Here is a 17,755-nt window from a genome sequence, read left to right on the forward strand (position 1 = left end):
CATTAAGGTAAAACCCAACCATAACATTGAAGCATCAAGTCCCCTTTACCCATACGCAACAACCCACCTACTCGGGTTTATGCTTCTGTCACTCAAGCAACCCACTATAAGAAAATCATGAACGTATTGCAACACCCTACAGGAGGAATCCGTCACGCTTGCGCGACATGGAAAGCACCATAGGACAACACCAATAATAAAGCATGCAACTCAAACCAACCTAGATCATCAATCAACCCATAAGACAAAGGGAATCAACTCAAAACATCATAGGATGGCAACACATCACTGGATCATAATATGTGGCATAAAGCACCAGGTTCAAGTAGGGGATTACAGTGGGGTGCGGGAGAGTGGACCGCTAAAGGAAGATGAGGATGGTGATGAAGAAGGTGATGCTGATGAAGATGATCACCGCGGCGATGGTTCCCCTCGTGGCACTCTGGCACCATAGAGAGAGAGGGGGAGATGGTCTCCCGCTTGTGACTCCTCCTCCATGGCCTCCCCCCAAGGTGGGAAGAGGTTCTCCCTCTAGTCCTTGGCCTCCATGGAGATGATGGCCCCTCCGTATTCCTCCTCCATGGTCTCCGGTGATGGTGACCCCCTCCAACAGGGTGCCGGAGAGGGCCAATACTGGTTTTTCTTGGCTCTGGAGGCTTGCGGCGGCGGAACTCCAGATTTAGCTTTCTTTTCGGGGGTTTCTGTATTTATAAGAATATTTGCCATTGGAATCACGTCAGGGAAATGCTCGAGGGGCCCACAACCCAGGGGGCGCGCCCTGACGGCTTGTGGCTGCCTCGGGACTCCTCTCCGGTATCTTTTTTGCTCCATTATTTTTCATATTTTCCAATAATATAATCCGTAAATTTCCAGCCCATTCCGAGAACTTTTATTTCTGCACAAAAACAACACCACGGTAGGTGTGCTGAAAACAGCGTCAGTCCGGGTTTGTTCTAATAAAATCATACCAAATCATATAGAATTATTATAAACATGGCATGAATACTTCATAAATTATAGATACATTGGAGACGTATAAGCATCCCCAAGCTTAATTCTTGCTCGTTCTCAAGTAGGTAAATGATAAAAGAAATAATTTATGAAGTGTGAATGCTTGCATAATGCATAAATTTGATCAATGATAGTTCCAAACACTTTTTATAGCATCATTATATATCATAAATAGTAGCTTATCTCATAAAACTTCTCATGATGAAGTAACAAGCTATTCACGTGTTAAAGTTTAGACCATAAAGTTTCTTGAAAACTAACAAACTATGCTCTCAGTCACCAAACAATTGCAATTCATCTTATTTTCAGGAAGGGTCTATGTAAGAGCTTTGAGTTAACAAATTCCACATACTCAACTATCATATAGTCTTCCATGATTATCGACACTTCAAGCATATTTTTAGAACAAATAGCATCCATCTAACATAGAGAAAGATATGGGCTTAAAGTTTCGCCTTCAACTTATTTATCATATGGATAAGGAAAATGATCAAAATCATCCGACTGAACTTTCGCTCACGTAAACCGTCTCGCTAGCCGTCCGATGGAGATTTGATCTGGCGACGCGCGTAAATGCGCATCGGTCGTAACAGCTTTGTGTTGGCACACCATGCGTCAATGGGCCCACCAACCGCTTATTATTATCTCCTTATCTCCAGCGTGAGGCCATGAGCCATCCATTTTTTTCCCTTTCTTCCACACAGCATCGCTGCTCCTCTCGTTGTCTCTCTCACTGGTTTCTCGCATCTCTCCGCCATGAGGGATGCTCCCCTAATTCTGTGCTTCTCTAATCACAGCTCCAAATTGATGTTTTTGGCGATGCCCAGTGCTGCAGACCGCGTTTCTACACCGAGCGTGTGTTGCTTCCGCTGTTGCTGCATGGACTTCTCTTGCAGCGGGTTGTCCTCGACGACGACGCCTCCTGCAAAGCATGCAATGATGTGGTGCGGAGCGGCGGCGTGGTAAGCAGTGTTGCGCTGTGCCCGGCGTTGCAACTAGGGGGCTCGTCGATTTTTTTACAGCATGACCCTTGCTGCGAATGGAGCTTCGATAGGGTTGCAATGAAACATTGTTAGCCTTTCAATGGAGCTATGCGAGCACTGCCACGAAGCGTCGCCGGCAGTTGTCGGTGCTGCGATGCAGCGGTTGTTGGCGCTACCCGGAGCTGCGATGCAACCTCGGTGCTGCAGCGGAGCTTCACCGTCCGCTCCGAGTGCTGCAATGAAACGATCGCCGGCGGTCCAAAGCTGCGATGCAACCTCGGAGTTGCAATGGAGCTTCGTCGACGGCCCAAAGCTGTGATGCGGCACTCGGTGTTGCAATGGAGCTTCGCCGGCGGCTCCCGCTACTGTAGTGCAGCGCTTGCCAGCGGCGATCGTGATTCTTTTCCAACGACGATGCATCGCCTTGCTACGACGTTGATGTAAGCTGCAAGGGGCTGTTCACCAGCAAGAGGCGACACTGTTGGGAGGACGAGGAAGATGCCTTGTTGTGACAAAGGATAGGAGTGAAGCACTGATATAGCGAAATTGTGTTTGCCCGAGAAGGATCCAGTTGACTCATCCAACGTCTGTAGCGGTCTTGATCGAACGGTAGATAAGGCGGCTGATAACTTCCGAGTAATCGGCCGGTTGATTTGTAGTACGGGCCTATGGATAATTGTTAACAATAATAATTCATGATCAAAATATTTGTATGGATATATATGTTTGGATATTTCCCCACCACATGATGCTTGCCAACTAATACTTTGAGGTTGGAATAAGAAGTTAACTCAACAAGAATACTAAATAACATGAAAGTAAATAGATTGGCCCTTCACAGAGGGAAGCAGTGATTTCCATATGTGCTAGAGCTCAAGCTCTTAAAACAAAGATGAATAATAATTTTGAGCGGTATGCTTTCATTGTCAACATAACAACCGAGAGATGTCCGTATCTTGCATTCTAGATATATTATAGGCGGTTCCCAAAAAGAATGGTAAAGTTTTTACCCCCCCTCCACCAATCAATTAGACTCCACGGCGAGCCAAATCCATGTGTACCGTCCATACAAACAACAATCTTGCGGGAGTGTTGTTTCATTATATTTTGATTTGATTTTTGAGCATGGAACTGGGCATCCCTAATACCAGCCACTTTCTCGTGAATAATAGTGAATCAACACATATGGTGAGAATAACCCACCTAGCATGGAAGATACTGAAAGACCCTAGTCACTACATGAGTGATTCGGGCATACAAAACAAAATATCATTTGAAGGTTTAGAGTTTGGCACACGCAAATTTACTTGGAACGCCAGGTAAATACCGCATATAGGTAGATATAGTGGACTCTCATGGCAAGAAACTGGGTTTAAGGATTTTTGGATGCACAATTAGTATCTCTACTTAGTACGAAGTGTTGTCTAGCAAAAGGTTCTAAACAAGCACCACATGTTGGAGGATCCATAACAATGTAACTTCTATGCAAATATACCCAAACATAACTCATTAAGTTGTCTTCCTTGTCCAACTTCAACCAATTTGCTCAAGTTTAAAAATAATTAATGGGGCTCACAATCATAGAAGATGTCCAAGATAGTATATTTATATGTGGAATCTTTCTTTCTTCAATATTCTTTCATGAATTGTTCGAGTGACCAATGCGGTGTTTGCTAACTTTAAATAAAATTTACCACCTATACTTCTTATATGTGAAGTCATTACTCCCCATGGGATAAGAATTTAAAACATATATAATTTCATATTTATGATATTCAATTCATTCAACTATTTACTCATAGGATATAAGTGAAGCACGAGAGTAAATGACAAAACTACTCCAAAACATATAAAGGAAGATCAATGAGTAGTCAAACAATTAAGTAGCTATGTGAGGACTTTCTCCCTCTCTCTCAATAAAGATTTTCATATCTGAGTATTATATTTAAACATCAAGCAAAAGAAAAATAGCACTCCAAGAATAGGACGCATCATGTGAACGAATACAAATTTAGGGTCAACATAGGCTAACCGATAGTTGAGGAAGAGAGGTGGGATGAGTAGCATCCCCAAGCTTAGATGCTTGAGAGTTTTCTTGAAATATTTACTTGGGGTGCCTTGGGCATCCCCAAGGTTGAGCTTTTCTATCTCGTTCAATCTTCTCATTTCATGGTTGTGACGCCCTCGGCTTAATCGTACGCTAACCAAACACGCAAATGCGTACGATCAAACCCAAGGACTCACGGGAAGATATCACAACACAACTCTAGACACAAATAAAATAACATCAGCTTCATATTACAAGCCAGGGGCCTCGAGGGCTAGAATACGAAAGCTCGATAAACACACGAGTCAGCGGAAACAACAAATATCTGAGTACAGACATAAAACATGGGGTGCCTTAGAGAAGGCTAGCACAAAAGATACAACGATCGAACGAGGCGAGGCCTCCTGCCTGGGAACCTCCTAACTACTCCTGATCATCAGCGGCCTCCACGTAGTAGTAGGCACCGTCGGGGTAGCAGTCGTCGGCGGCGGGGACCTCCATCTCCTGGGCTTCATCATCTGGTCGCAGCAAGCGGATCAAGGGGACAAGGGGGGAGCAAAGCAGCAGTGAGTACTCATCCAAAGTACTCGCAAGTCTTACATCAGAACTATTCTAATTATGCACCAGTATCAAAGAAGGGGGGGTTATATGTGGACTAACTGCAGCAATGCGAGAATAGAGAGAGAAGGCCTAGTCCTATCGAAGACTAGCATCTTCAGGGTCTTGCAGCAATAGACGAGAGTAGAACAGGGGTAAAACATTAATAGTCATATTGTTGCAGCAATATTAAAGTGAGGTCACGCCTAAAGACCCTCCCTCGACTCCCTGTGAGGAAGCAATCTCGAGGCAAACTAATTCCAGTTAAGTAACAATTGTAGTTGTATAAGATCGGGGCACAACTCCAAGTCGTCCTGTAACCGTGGACACGGCTATCCGAATAGTTAATTTTCATCCCTGCAGGGGTGCACCACATGTCCCGTCACGCTCGATAACACTCTGGCCGGACATACTTTTCTGGGTCCTGCCCGGCCTCGGAATATCGACACGTCGCAGCCCCACCTAAGACTAATCAGAGAGGCCAGCCCGCCGGTCTAAATCCTAAGCACAAAGGGTTCATGGGCCCAGTTCCCCTTCACGCTCCTGCACGTGGCGTGGGCGGCCGACGTCAGTCCTAGCATCCCTTAATCACAAGCGCGATGCATCTCGGGACCACTCGGGCGCGCGCCGCTACACTGCTGGCATCTGAAAAGCTTCGGCTGATACCGCGACGTCGAGTACCCATAATTCTTCCCGCGTAGCCGGTTAGTGCGAAAAGGTCTCCGACCAACCCAGATCAAATACCCAAATCCATTAGCATTTTAATTAGGCCAACAACACAGTCTCGCGGGAATACACCCGTCTTACAACTAATCACCAATGATCCCAGTAACATGGTCGAGTAACTGTGTGGTCGTAACATCGGGTGGGAATCCGAGGTATCACCCTCGTTGGATCCCAAACGATGTACCCGTCAAGGTGGGCTTAGAGGAATCACCCTCGGGGGTCCCACACTCGCGGGGTGGCACGACAGAGACATCATCGGGAATGGTGAAAGAGGAATCACCCTCGATAACCACGACCGACTAGCTATACCACAGAGATATCATCAGGAGTACTTAGCGAGGTGTCACCCTCGGTACCCGACAGTATCCCTGTAGCGTCGTACAACGAAGGGGGGTGAACGTGCTGTGTCGGGTCTGGCTCGTCGATCAGAGATCGAGATTCGAAACAAGCGGGGCAACTGATCTATGGGGTCAGAGGGGATGACTGCTCCACCTATACTAAGCATATTAAAGGTACAGGACTGAAAGTAGCAGTTCATCAAAAACAGGCTACGCATCAGATATAGGAGCTAACTACAACAGTAGCAAAATACTAATGCAAGCAGTAGGAAGAAAGACATAGGCGATATAGGAATGATCAAGGGGAGTTTGCTTGCCTTGCTGCTCTGCGGCAAAGGACTGATCGGCAGGGTCGTAGATGTACCCGGCAGCAGCGTCAGTCTCGGGGTCTACCGGTAAGAAGAGGGGGAAGAAACAATAAATAATAGCACCGATGCAACACAAAGCATGACATGGAAATATGCAGGCTAGACATGAGCTAACGCAGCAACATCCGTCATAGACGGGTCGGAAGAATATCTGACGATATTTTCCCGGTCTCGGGCTACTACCGGTTATACTGGAAACGATGGAAAAGTTCCATGTTTACTATGCTAGGGACGCGTGACAGACGAATGGACCGTGCATCCGGGTTCGTCTCGCTTTGCTGATCAACTTTCATGTTGAAATTATTTCGATCTGACTTACGGATTATTTAATATTAATTTTTAAAGTTTTATTAATTATTTAAGAATTAAAAACAGATTTAAAAGATTTAGTAAAATCCTATTATGACATCATCGCGATGTCAGGCTGACATCACATTTGACCGGTCAACTGACCAGCGGGTCCCGAACGTCATAGGCACAAGTTTTTATTAAGATTAATTATTTATTAATGAGATTAATTCAACGAGGGACCCACGTGTCATACTCTAATTATGTTAATTAATTATTTTAACTAAATATCTATTTATTTATTTATTTTAAGAAAAACATTATTCTTATATTTTTATTTCAACTAACGCGTGGGGCCTCCCTGTCATAGACCCGGGTGCAATGGCCCCACCGGTAAGTGACCTAAGACCAAATACACATTTTAAATCACAAATAAATAAACATACAAATGTCGTATCTCTCCACATGCCTATATACGCAAATACATACATAATACGGGTATCGAATACATACATACATACATACGGCATCTAATACATCAATTGTTTTTATTTCTTTTTCTTTTCTCTCAACACTCATCTCTCTCTCTCTGTTAACACAGACAGAGAACTCTCTCTCTAACTCCATAGAAGAACCGAAAGTTCAAATCCTCCTACCGGAGTCCATCGTCGACGGATCGAGGCCCCGTTTGCCGGAACGGAACCGGGACGGCGAGGAGATCGACACGGTGGGAGGAGCCCGAAGAGGGGCTCACCGACGGCGATGTGACGGCCCGGTGAAGTCGGAGTTCGCACGTAGTTGACGGTGGAGACGGGCGTGGAGGCGGTGACGGTGCCGATGGTGGTGATGTGCCGGCGAGGAGGAGCCGGTGAGGAGGGCCCCCCGGAGATGGAGCCGCCGATGGTGAGGGGCTCGGCCGGCGGGGCTCCCGGGGTCGGCCGACGGGATGGGGAGGGCCCCGGCCGCCGGACCTGGAGGGGGGGCCGAGGTGGCCGGCGCCCCTGCCGGCGGGGTGGAGACCGAGAGGGGGCTCGCCGCGGAGAGAGGGGAGGAGCCGCCGGGGGAGGAGGTCGTGAGGTGGGGGGGCCGCCGGGAGAGGATGGTCGGAGGAGGGAGGCGGCCGTGGGGAGAGGAGGCCGCCGGCGGGAGGAAGGTGGCCGCCGGGGGGCTGCCGGCGGGAGGAGGGTGGCCGCCGGCTGGGGAGGGAGAGGGGCGAGGTGGAGGAGGCGAGATGGGGAGGGAGAGGCGAGAGGGGCAGAGGGGGGCGACGGGATCTCGGGGGGTGGGGGGGGGCTCTCGTGAGGTGGGGGGCCGAGAGAGGGGGAGGAGATGGCGCGTGGGGTGGGGCCCCCCACGAGGGGGGGGGGGGTGGCTAGCGGCGGCGTGGGAAAGGGAGGGAGTTTGGCGAGGGGAGGAGGGTCTGGTCGCCAGGGGGGCGCGCTAGGGTTTTTGGGGAGGCCGGCTGGGCCACTTGGCCCAGTTGGGCCGGCTGGGGGGGGGGCTTTCTTCCTTTTTTTTGTTTGTTTGTTTTGTTTTGTTTTACCTTTTTCCTTTTTTATTATTTCTTTCTTTCAGTTTTCTTTCTTTCTTTCATCATTATTATTTCTTTAATACTTTCCTTTTATATATATATCCTTTTAATACTTGTAATGAACCGATAAAGTGCTTTCCTTTGCTTTCAAATCATCGATCCGGACAGACGCGAATCCACGCGGGTCGGAGATGGGAATTCGATGACGTGGCATCATTAGCGGTTGATCACTGTAGCTTAATTACAATCACTACTGTAGCAAAAGTCGAGGATGTCACAATTCTCCCCTACTAACAAGAATTCTCGTCCCGAGAATTAAGAGGTAGAGGGAAAGAGCCCGGGGTATTCATCACGAAGATGATCCTCGCGTTCCCAAGTGGCTTCATCTTCAGAGTGATTTGACCACTGCACCTTAAGGAACTTGGTGACCTTGCGACGAGTCTTACGTTCAGCTTGGTCGAGAATGCGGACCGGATGCTCTTTATAAGAGAGGTCTTGTTGTAGCTCAAGCATATCGTGATCCACTGCTCGAATAGGGTCCTTGAAGCAGCGACGGAGCTGAGAAACATGGAAGACATCGTGAACCTGAGAAAGGTTCGCCGGCAGTTCCAATTGATAAGCCACTCTTCCACGCCTTTCGAGAACAGTGAAAGGACCAATATAACGAGGAGCTAACTTGCCCTTGATTCCGAAACGGTGTGCACCTCTCATTGGTGTAACACGAAGATAAGCCTTTTCGCCAGGTTGATAGACCATATCTTGATGATGACGGTCATACTGACTTTTCTGACGAGACTGAGCAGCCTTCAGATTCTCATGAATAATGCGGACTTGATCTTCGGCATGTTGAATAATATCCGAATCGAAGAGTGATCGTTCCCCAGTTTCTGACCAATTCAGAGGAGTTCGACACCTTCGCCCATACAATACTTCGAAAGGGGCCATCTTCAGACTAGCTTGATAGCTATTGTTGTAAGAGAACTCGGCATACGGGAGAGATTCCTCCCATTTCTTACCGAAAGAAATGACACAAGCTCGAAGCATGTCCTCGAGAATTTGGTTGACTCGTTCAACTTGTCCCTGGGATTGAAGATGAAATGCAGTGCTGAAGGACAGATGAGTCCCCATAGCCTTCTGAAAACTTTCCCAGAATTTTGAAGTAAACAAGCTGCCACGGTCCGAACTGATCACCAACGGAATACCGTGAAGTGAAACAACTCTTGACATATAAAGATCTGCCAGTTGACTAGCATTAATCGTTTCTTTGACGGCTAGGAAATGTGCAACTTTGGACAGTCGATCAATGACGACAAGGATAGCATCATTACCTTTCTGAGATCTGGGAAAACCAGTGACAAAGTCCATTTCAACGTGATCCCATTTCCACTCGGGAATAGAGATAGGTTGCAGAGTTCCCGCAGGCTTTTGGTGTTCTGCTTTGATACGCCGGCATATATCACATTCTGCCACATAGCGTGCAATGTCTTGTTTCATATTGGGCCACCAGAATCTTTGCCGGATGTCTTGGTACATCTTGGTACTACCCGGGTGAATAGACAATGGTGTGTCATGAGCTTCTTCCATCACCTTCCCAGTCATCCTGAGATTTTCCTTCTTATTTGGGACGAATAGGCGACCCTTGAAATACAAGGCGCCACCTTCATCAAAAGTGAAAAAGGAGGGTTTACCCTTTGCAATATAGCTCTTAATCCTGTCCACATCATCGTCAAAGTTTTGTATATTCTTTATGGAGCTCACAAGATCTGGTTCAACCACTAGGTTACTGAGGGAACCCTGATTAACAACACGAAGGTTCATCTTTTGATACTCTTCAGGAGGGGGAACAAGGTAACCCTGAGGAACAATGTGGAGGTTCAGCTTACGGAATTCCTCTTGCAGACGATCGTGAACCTGATGAACCTGGAGGTGGTTGCAGTATGACTTGCGACTTAAGGCATCAGCCATTACATTAGCCTTGCCAGGGGTATATGATATACTACAGTCAAAATCTGCTATACGCTCCATCCATCTTTGTTGACGCAGGTTCAGCTCCGGTTGAGTGAACAAGTAATTCAAACTTTGATGGTCGGTGTAGATTTCACAGCGATTACCGACTAGGTATTGTCGCCATTCCTTCAATGCATGAATGACTGTGGCAAGCTCGAGATCATGAACTGGGTAGTTCTCTTCATGAGCACGCAGTTGACGTGAAGCATAAGCGATCACCTTGCGATCCTGCATTAGGACACAACCTATCCCTTGACGAGAAGCATCACAGTATATGACGAAATCCCTTTTCGTATTTGGAGGAGCAAGTACTGGAGCGGACGTCAGTTTGTCCTTGAGTGCCTGGAAACTTTCCTGACATTTATCAGTCCATTCATACTTAACACCTTTGTGAAGCAGGTTGGTTAAGGGCTTCGCAATCTTGGAGAAGTTCTCGACGAATCGACGGCAATAGCTGGCGAGTCCGAGAAAACTTCTGACTTGCTTGACATTCTTTGGGGGAGTCCAGTCAAGAATAGCTTGAATTCGTTCGGGGTTGACCGCAATACCATCCTTGGAAATCACATGACCAAGGTAAGTCACTTCGTCTAGCCAGAACTCACATTTGGAATACTTCGCATAGAGTTTATGCTCCCGAAGCTTATCCAGTACAAGACGAAGATGTTCAGCATGCTCTTCTTTGTTCTTCGAAAACACCAGAATATCATCCAGATATACCACGACAAATTTGTCGAGGTAGTCCATGAATATATAATTCATCAATCGAGAGAAAGTTGCCGGTGCATTGGTTAAGCCGAAGGACATGACGGTGTACTCGTATGATCCATATCGAGTAACAAAGGCGGTCTTTGGAATATCCTCCTTGCGAACACGGATCTGGTGGTATCCCAATCTCAAGTCGAGCTTAGAGAAAACGGTGGAACCAGCAAGTTGATCATACAAATCATTTATCCGCGGGAGAGGATATTTGTTCTGAATAGTGGCCTGGTTGATAGGACGATAGTCTTGAACCAATCGATTTGTCCCATCCTTCTTCTTAACAAAGAGAGAAGGTGCTCCCCAAGCAGAGGAACTCGGACGGATGAAACCCAGACGGAGCGAGTTGTCAATTTCTTGCTTAAGTTCAAGGAGTTCATGTGGTGGCATTTTATAAGGACGCTTGGCAATAGGAGTGGTACCGGGTACCAAGTCAATGACAAACTCGACAACTCGAGCAGGGGGAATCCCCGGAAGTTCTTCTGGAAAGACATCTTGGAACTCTCGGACCACTGGAATGTTTTCAATCCCTTCAAGAGGCGACGCATTTAATGCATTCAAGGCATACAGCCGTGCCTCAGCATTACGGACGAGATGAGCATGGTAGCTTACTAGTTCATCTGAAGGGTGTAGGAGGTGGACGGTTTTGGTGGCACAAACGATCGATGCCGTATGAGCTTTCAACCAGTCCATCCCCAATATGAGATCGATGTTGGATGACTTTAGTAGGATGGGGTTGGCAAGGAATTCTAATCCTTCAATTTCAACTGGAACATGGGGACAAACCACAGAGGTTCGGCATTCGCCCCCAGGGGTGTTTACCACTATAGGGATGTTCATCTCTTCGCTCCTAATGTCATGCATGTATGCAAAATTTTCCGACATAAAGGAATGCGATGCTCCTATATCAAACAATACAGAAGCAGGTACTAAGTTAACGAGAAGTGTACCCATCACGGTAGCAGGCTGGTCTTGAGCTTGACCCATATCAATGTTGTTGGCCTGACCACGAACATAAGCAGGCTTAGTGTTGAAGTTGCGGTTCTGGTTGTTGCCACGGCCAGTTGCGGGAAGTGCCAGCTGATTCTGATTCTGCCTGCAGTCTCTAGCACGGTGACCTGGACGGCCACACTTGAAGCACAGCCCATCCTCGGGACGGGAAGGAGGAACTCGAGGCGGTGGAGCTGGAAGCCTCGGCTGCCTAGGTGGTGGAGGAGGCAGGCGAGGTGCAGCATAGGACGGCCTCGGAGTAGGAGCAGGTGCATGGTACATGTTGTTGGGAATCCAGATCTTCCGCTTCTGTGCAGATGAGCCCGAAGATGAGCCCATGTCACGGCTGCGCTTGCTGCTATCTTTGTATTCCTGCAGACCAGTCTCAACCTGAATAGCCTTGTTCACGAGGGTGGCGAAATCAGCATAGTCCTGAACGAGGAGTGTCAGCTTGATATCAGGGTGGAGGCCTTCACGGAACTTCTCCTGCCTGCGTGCATCAGTCGCAATGTCTTCTTCAGCATAGCGAGATAATTCCAGAAATTCCCGCTGATAAGCATCCACAGTCTTGTTGCCCTGGACCAAGTTGCGGAACTCACGCTTCTTCCGGTCCATGATTCCCTGGGGAATGTATCGAGCACGGAAAGCAGCCTTGAACTCTGCCCAAGTGATGATAGTTCCATCGGGCTGAGAGCGCCTGTGGCTGTCCCACCATTGAGCAGCGGGACCCTTTAGAAAGTAGGCGGCAAAGTTGACATAGCTCGCCAGGGGAACATTGGCAGACTCTAGCTCATAAGAAATGTCACGGAGCCAGTCATCAGCATCAAGAGGCTGAGTTGAGCTGCGGTAGATCGCAGGGTTGAGACGGCAGAAGTCTTGCAGTGTCACGCCTTGTGGTTGGTTCATGTTCGGCCTTTGGAACTGATCCATGAGCCCTTGCATAAACTGGCGGTTCAGCTCAAACTGTTGGATCATCCCCGCCATATACTCAGGAGGCGGGGGTGGTGCATCGTTGGCACGGCCACGCGGGCGGCCAGCTGGTCTAACCATCCTGTTAAATATTTAGCAGGGGTAGTTTAGCTTAAAGTAATTCGAAAGGCATCGCAAGCATTCATGAAGTAATCAAGCATAATGAAAGGGAAATGCGATAGATACTCCATAGTAGTTGAGTTCGACATACAGACCCATACATAAGTTCGATTACAGACTAACGATTAAAAACTCGAAATTTGGCGATAGCCCGGACGCATTTGACGATACCCTGGACTCACTAGGCGGCGCGCAGGCACGCGGTGGAAGAGTACCACAACGAGATGTAGCGATAAGGCTACATCAACGTCGGAGAGGACGATCGAATCCTGGTAGCTGGCGGTGATAGAAGGTAGGGACAGGACCCTGTGTCCCGTTGTGACTCTGGTGAGGGTACCGCATCCAATCGAGCAGCTGAGGTCCACGTGCAGGGGTTCTACCCCCAACATCAGTCCACTCGAGAGCTGATGGTAGCTCTGTCCTGCTCGGCTCGCGGATGCGCATAGGTGGAACCCTCGGACAGTGTGATGGCTGCAGCTCTGTCAACGCGTCGTAAAGACGAGCGCGCGTAGCATACAACTCCACAGTCAGAGCTCGGAAAGCACGATCCATTGCCTCAGTGTACTGCACCAGAATCCGCGCGTCGTACCGACGCGTCATGTAGGGGGCGCAGACAGCGACATAGGAACGGTCGCTGCGCTCCCGAACGTCAGAAGCGTAGGCAGTGAGATCAGACCCAGTCTCATCCCCAGCAGGAGCATGCGGGATGTATCTGAAAGGGCTCTCCTCCAGGTGAGGGTATGCTCCACGGAGACGGGTGATGGCGATGTAGGCCGCATCATGGACGGCCATCTCGACCGACACTCCAGTACCACAGAACACGTGGCGCTCGAGGGTCTCGCCGCCCCTCTGGTCGAAGATGTGAACCTCAGCCTGGTACTGGTACTGGTTGTACTCGCGGAAATCCTCGAACACAGTGTACTCGGGGTACCAGCGATATCCCAGCCTGGTCAGGAGATCGACCAAAATGGCCGGGAACCCAGTCGTCTCTGTGGCCTGGGTCAGGCGCACGTGCTGCCTTGCGGGACGCATCTGAAAATAAGATTGACGAATGTCAATGACAGTGTGTGTAATACATATTCAGGAGAAAAAGAGTAGATAGTCCAGCGCTCCGGATTGATGTGATTCGAGAACCTAATGTTAGAGTTAGTAAAATCTTTGACCCGAAAGAGAAGAGAAAGTAGAGCCCAGAGTATAGGAAAGGAGTAAAAGATACTAATACCACCCAATTGAGATGTGGGCCCGTAAGCCATACTTCAGTGTTAGTAAAGTTTTTCAAACACTAGACTCAACTTCGGCCAAGGAGTTGGAAAGGGGGCTACCTACAGGCAGTTGGCTCTGATACCAACTTGTGACGCCCTCGGCTTAATCGTACGCTAACCAAACACGCAAATGCGTACGATCAAACCCAAGGACTCACGGGAAGATATCACAACACAACTCTAGACACAAATAAAATAACATCAGCTTCATATTACAAGCCAGGGGCCTCGAGGGCTAGAATACGAAAGCTCGATAAACACGCGAGTCAGCGGAAACAACAAATATCTGAGTACAGACATAAAACATGGGGTGCCTTAGAGAAGGCTAGCACAAAAGATACAACGATCGAACGAGGCGAGGCCTCCTGCCTGGGAACCTCCTAACTACTCCTGATCATCAGCGGCCTCCACGTAGTAGTAGGCACCGTCGGGGTAGCAGCCGTCGGCGGCGGGGACCTCCATCTCCTGGGCTTCATCATCTGGTCGCAGCAAGCGGATCAAGGGGACAAGGGGGGAGCAAAGCAGCGGTGAGTACTCATCCAAAGTACTCGCAAGTCTTACATCAGAACTATTCTAATTATGCACCATTATCAAAGAAGGGGGGGTTATATGTGGACTGACTGCAGCAATGCGAGAATAGAGAGAGAAGGCCTAGTCCTATCGAAGACTAGCATCTTCAGGGTCTTGCAGCAATAGACGAGAGTAGAACAGGGGTAAAACATTAATAGTCATATTGTTGCAGCAATATTAAAGTGAGGTCACGCCTAAAGACCCTCCCTCGACTCCCTGCGAGGAAGCAATCTCGAGGCAAACTAATTCCAGTTAAGTAACAATTGTAGTTGTATAAGATCGGGGCACAACTCCAAGCCGTCCTGTAACCGTGGACACGGCTATCCGAATAGTTAATTTTCATCCCTGCAGGGGTGCACCACATGTCCCGTCACGCTCGATAACACTCTGGCCGGACATACTTTTCTGGGTCCTGCCCGGCCTCGGAATATCGACACGTCGCAGCCCCACCTAAGACTAATCAGAGAGGCCAGCCCGCCGGTCTAAATCCTAAGCACAAAGGGTTCATGGGCCCAGTTCCCCTTCACGCTCCTGCACGTGGCGTGGGCGGCCGACGTCAGTCCTAGCATCCCTTAATCACAAGCGCGATGCATCTCGGGACCACTCGGGCGCGCGCCGCTACACTGCTGGCATCTGAAAAGCTTCGGCTGATACCGCGACGTCGAGTACCCATAATTCTTCCCGCGTAGCCGGTTAGTGCGAAAAGGTCTCCGACCAACCCAGATCAAATCCCCAAATCCATTAGCATTTTAATTAGGCCAACAACACAGTCTCGCGGGAATACACCCGTCATACAACTAATCACCAATGATCCCAGTAACATGGTCGAGTAACTGTGTGGTCGTAACATCGGGGGGGAATCCGAGGTATCACCCTCGTTGGATCCCGAACGATGTACCCGTCAAGGTGGGCTTAGAGGAATCACCCTCGGGGGTCCCACACTCGCGGGGTGGCACGACAGAGACATCATCGGGAATGGTGAAAGAGGAATCACCCTCGATAACCACGACCGACTAGCTATACTACAGAGATATCATCAGGAGTACTTAGAGAGGTGTCACCCTCGGTACCCGACAGTATCCCTGTAGCGTCGTACAACGAAGGGGGGTGAACGTGCTGTGTCGGGTCTGGCTCGTCGATCAGAGATCGAGATTCGAAACAAGCGGGGCAACTGATCTACGGGGTCAGAGGGGATGACTGCTCCACCTATACTAAGCATATTAAAGGTACAGGACTGAAAGTAGCAGTTCATCAAAAACAGGCTACGCATCAGATATAGGAGCTAACTACAACAGTAGCAAAATACTAATGCAAGCAGTAGGAAGAAAGACATAGGCGATATAGGAATGATCAAGGGGAGTTTGCTTGCCTTGCTGCTCTGCGGCAAAGGACTGATCGGCAGGGTCGTAGATGTACCCGGCAGCAGCGTCAGTCTCGGGGTCTACCGGTAAGAAGAGGGGGAAGAAACAATAAATAATAGCACCGATGCAACACAAAGCATGACATGGAAATATGCAGGCTAGACATGAGCTAACGCAGCAACATCCGTCATAGACGGGTCGGAAGAATATCTGACGATATTTTCCCGGTCTCGGGCTACTACCGGTTATACTGGAAACGATGGAAAAGTTCCATGTTTACTATGCTAGGGACGCGTGACAGACGAATGGACCGTGCATCCGGGTTCGTCTCGCTTTGCTGATCAACTTTCATGTTAAAATTATTTCGATCTGACTTACGGATTATTTAATATTAATTTTTAAAGTTTTATTAATTATTTAAGAATTAAAAACAGATTTAAAAGATTTAGTAAAATCCTATTATGACATCATCGTGATGTCAGGCTGACATCACATTTGACCGGTCAACTGACCAGCGGGTCCCGAACGTCATAGGCACAAGTTTTTATTAAGATTAATTATTTATTAATCAGATTAATTCAACGAGGGACCCACGTGTCATACTCTAATTATGTTAATTAATTATTTTAACTAAATATCTATTTATTTATTTATTTTAAGAAAAACATTATTCTTATATTTTTATTTCAACTAACGCGTGGGGCCTCCGTGTCATAGACCCGGGTGCAATGGCCCCACCGGTAACTGACCTAAGACCAAATACACATTTTAAATCACAAATAAATAAACATACAAATGTCGTATCTCTCCACATGCCTATATACGCAAATACATACATAATACGGGTATCGAATACATACATACATACATACGGCATCTAATACATCAATTGTTTTTATTTCTTTTTCTTTTCTCTCAATACTCATCTCTCTCTCTCTGTTAACAGAGACAGAGAACTCTCTCTAACTCCATAGAAGAACCAAAAGTTCAAATCCTCCTACTGGAGTCCACCGTCGACGGATCGAGGCCCCGTTTGCCGGAACGGAACCGGGACGGCGAGGAGATCGACACGGTGGGAGGAGCCCGAAGAGGGGCTCACCGACGGTGACGTGACGGCCCGGTGAAGCCGGAGTTCGCACGTAGTTGACGGTGGAGACGGGCTTGGAGGCGGTGACGGTGCCGATGGTGGTGATGTGCCGGCGAGGAGCCGGTGAGGAGGGCCCCCCGGAGATGGAGCCGCCGATGGTGAGGGGCTCGGCCGGCGGGGCTCCCGGGGTCGGCCGACGGGATGGGGAGGGCCCCGGCCGCCGGACCTGGAGGGGGGGCCGAGGTGGCCGGCGCCCCTGCCGGCGGGGTGGAGACCGAGAGGGGGCTCGCCGCGGAGAGAGGGGAGGAGCCGCCGGGGGAGGAGGTCGTGAGGTGGGGGGGCCGCCGGGAGAGGATGGTCGGAGGAGGGAGGCGGCCGTGGGGAGAGGAGGCCGCCGGCGGGAGGAGGGTGGCCGCCGGCTGGGGAGGGAGAGGGGCGAGGTGGAGGAGGCGAGACGGGGAGGGAGAGGCGAGAGGGGCAGAGGGGGGCGACGGGATCTCGGGGGGTGGGGGGGCTCTCGTGAGGTGGGGGGCCGAGAGAGGGGGAGGAGATGGCACGTGGGGTGGGGCCCCCCACGAGGGGGGGGGGGGGTGGCTGGCGGCGGCGTGGGAAAGGGAGGGAGTTTGGCGAGGGGAGGAGGGTCTGGTCGCCAGGGGGGCGCGCTAGGGTTTTTGGGGAGGCCGGCTGGGGGGGGGGCTTTCTTCCTTTTTTTTTGTTTGTTTTGTTTTGTTTTGTTTTACCTTT

Source organism: Hordeum vulgare, chromosome 1H (genome assembly GCF_904849725.1).
Source record: "Hordeum vulgare subsp. vulgare chromosome 1H, MorexV3_pseudomolecules_assembly, whole genome shotgun sequence".
In the NCBI taxonomy this organism is placed as follows: Eukaryota; Viridiplantae; Streptophyta; class Magnoliopsida; order Poales; family Poaceae; genus Hordeum; species Hordeum vulgare.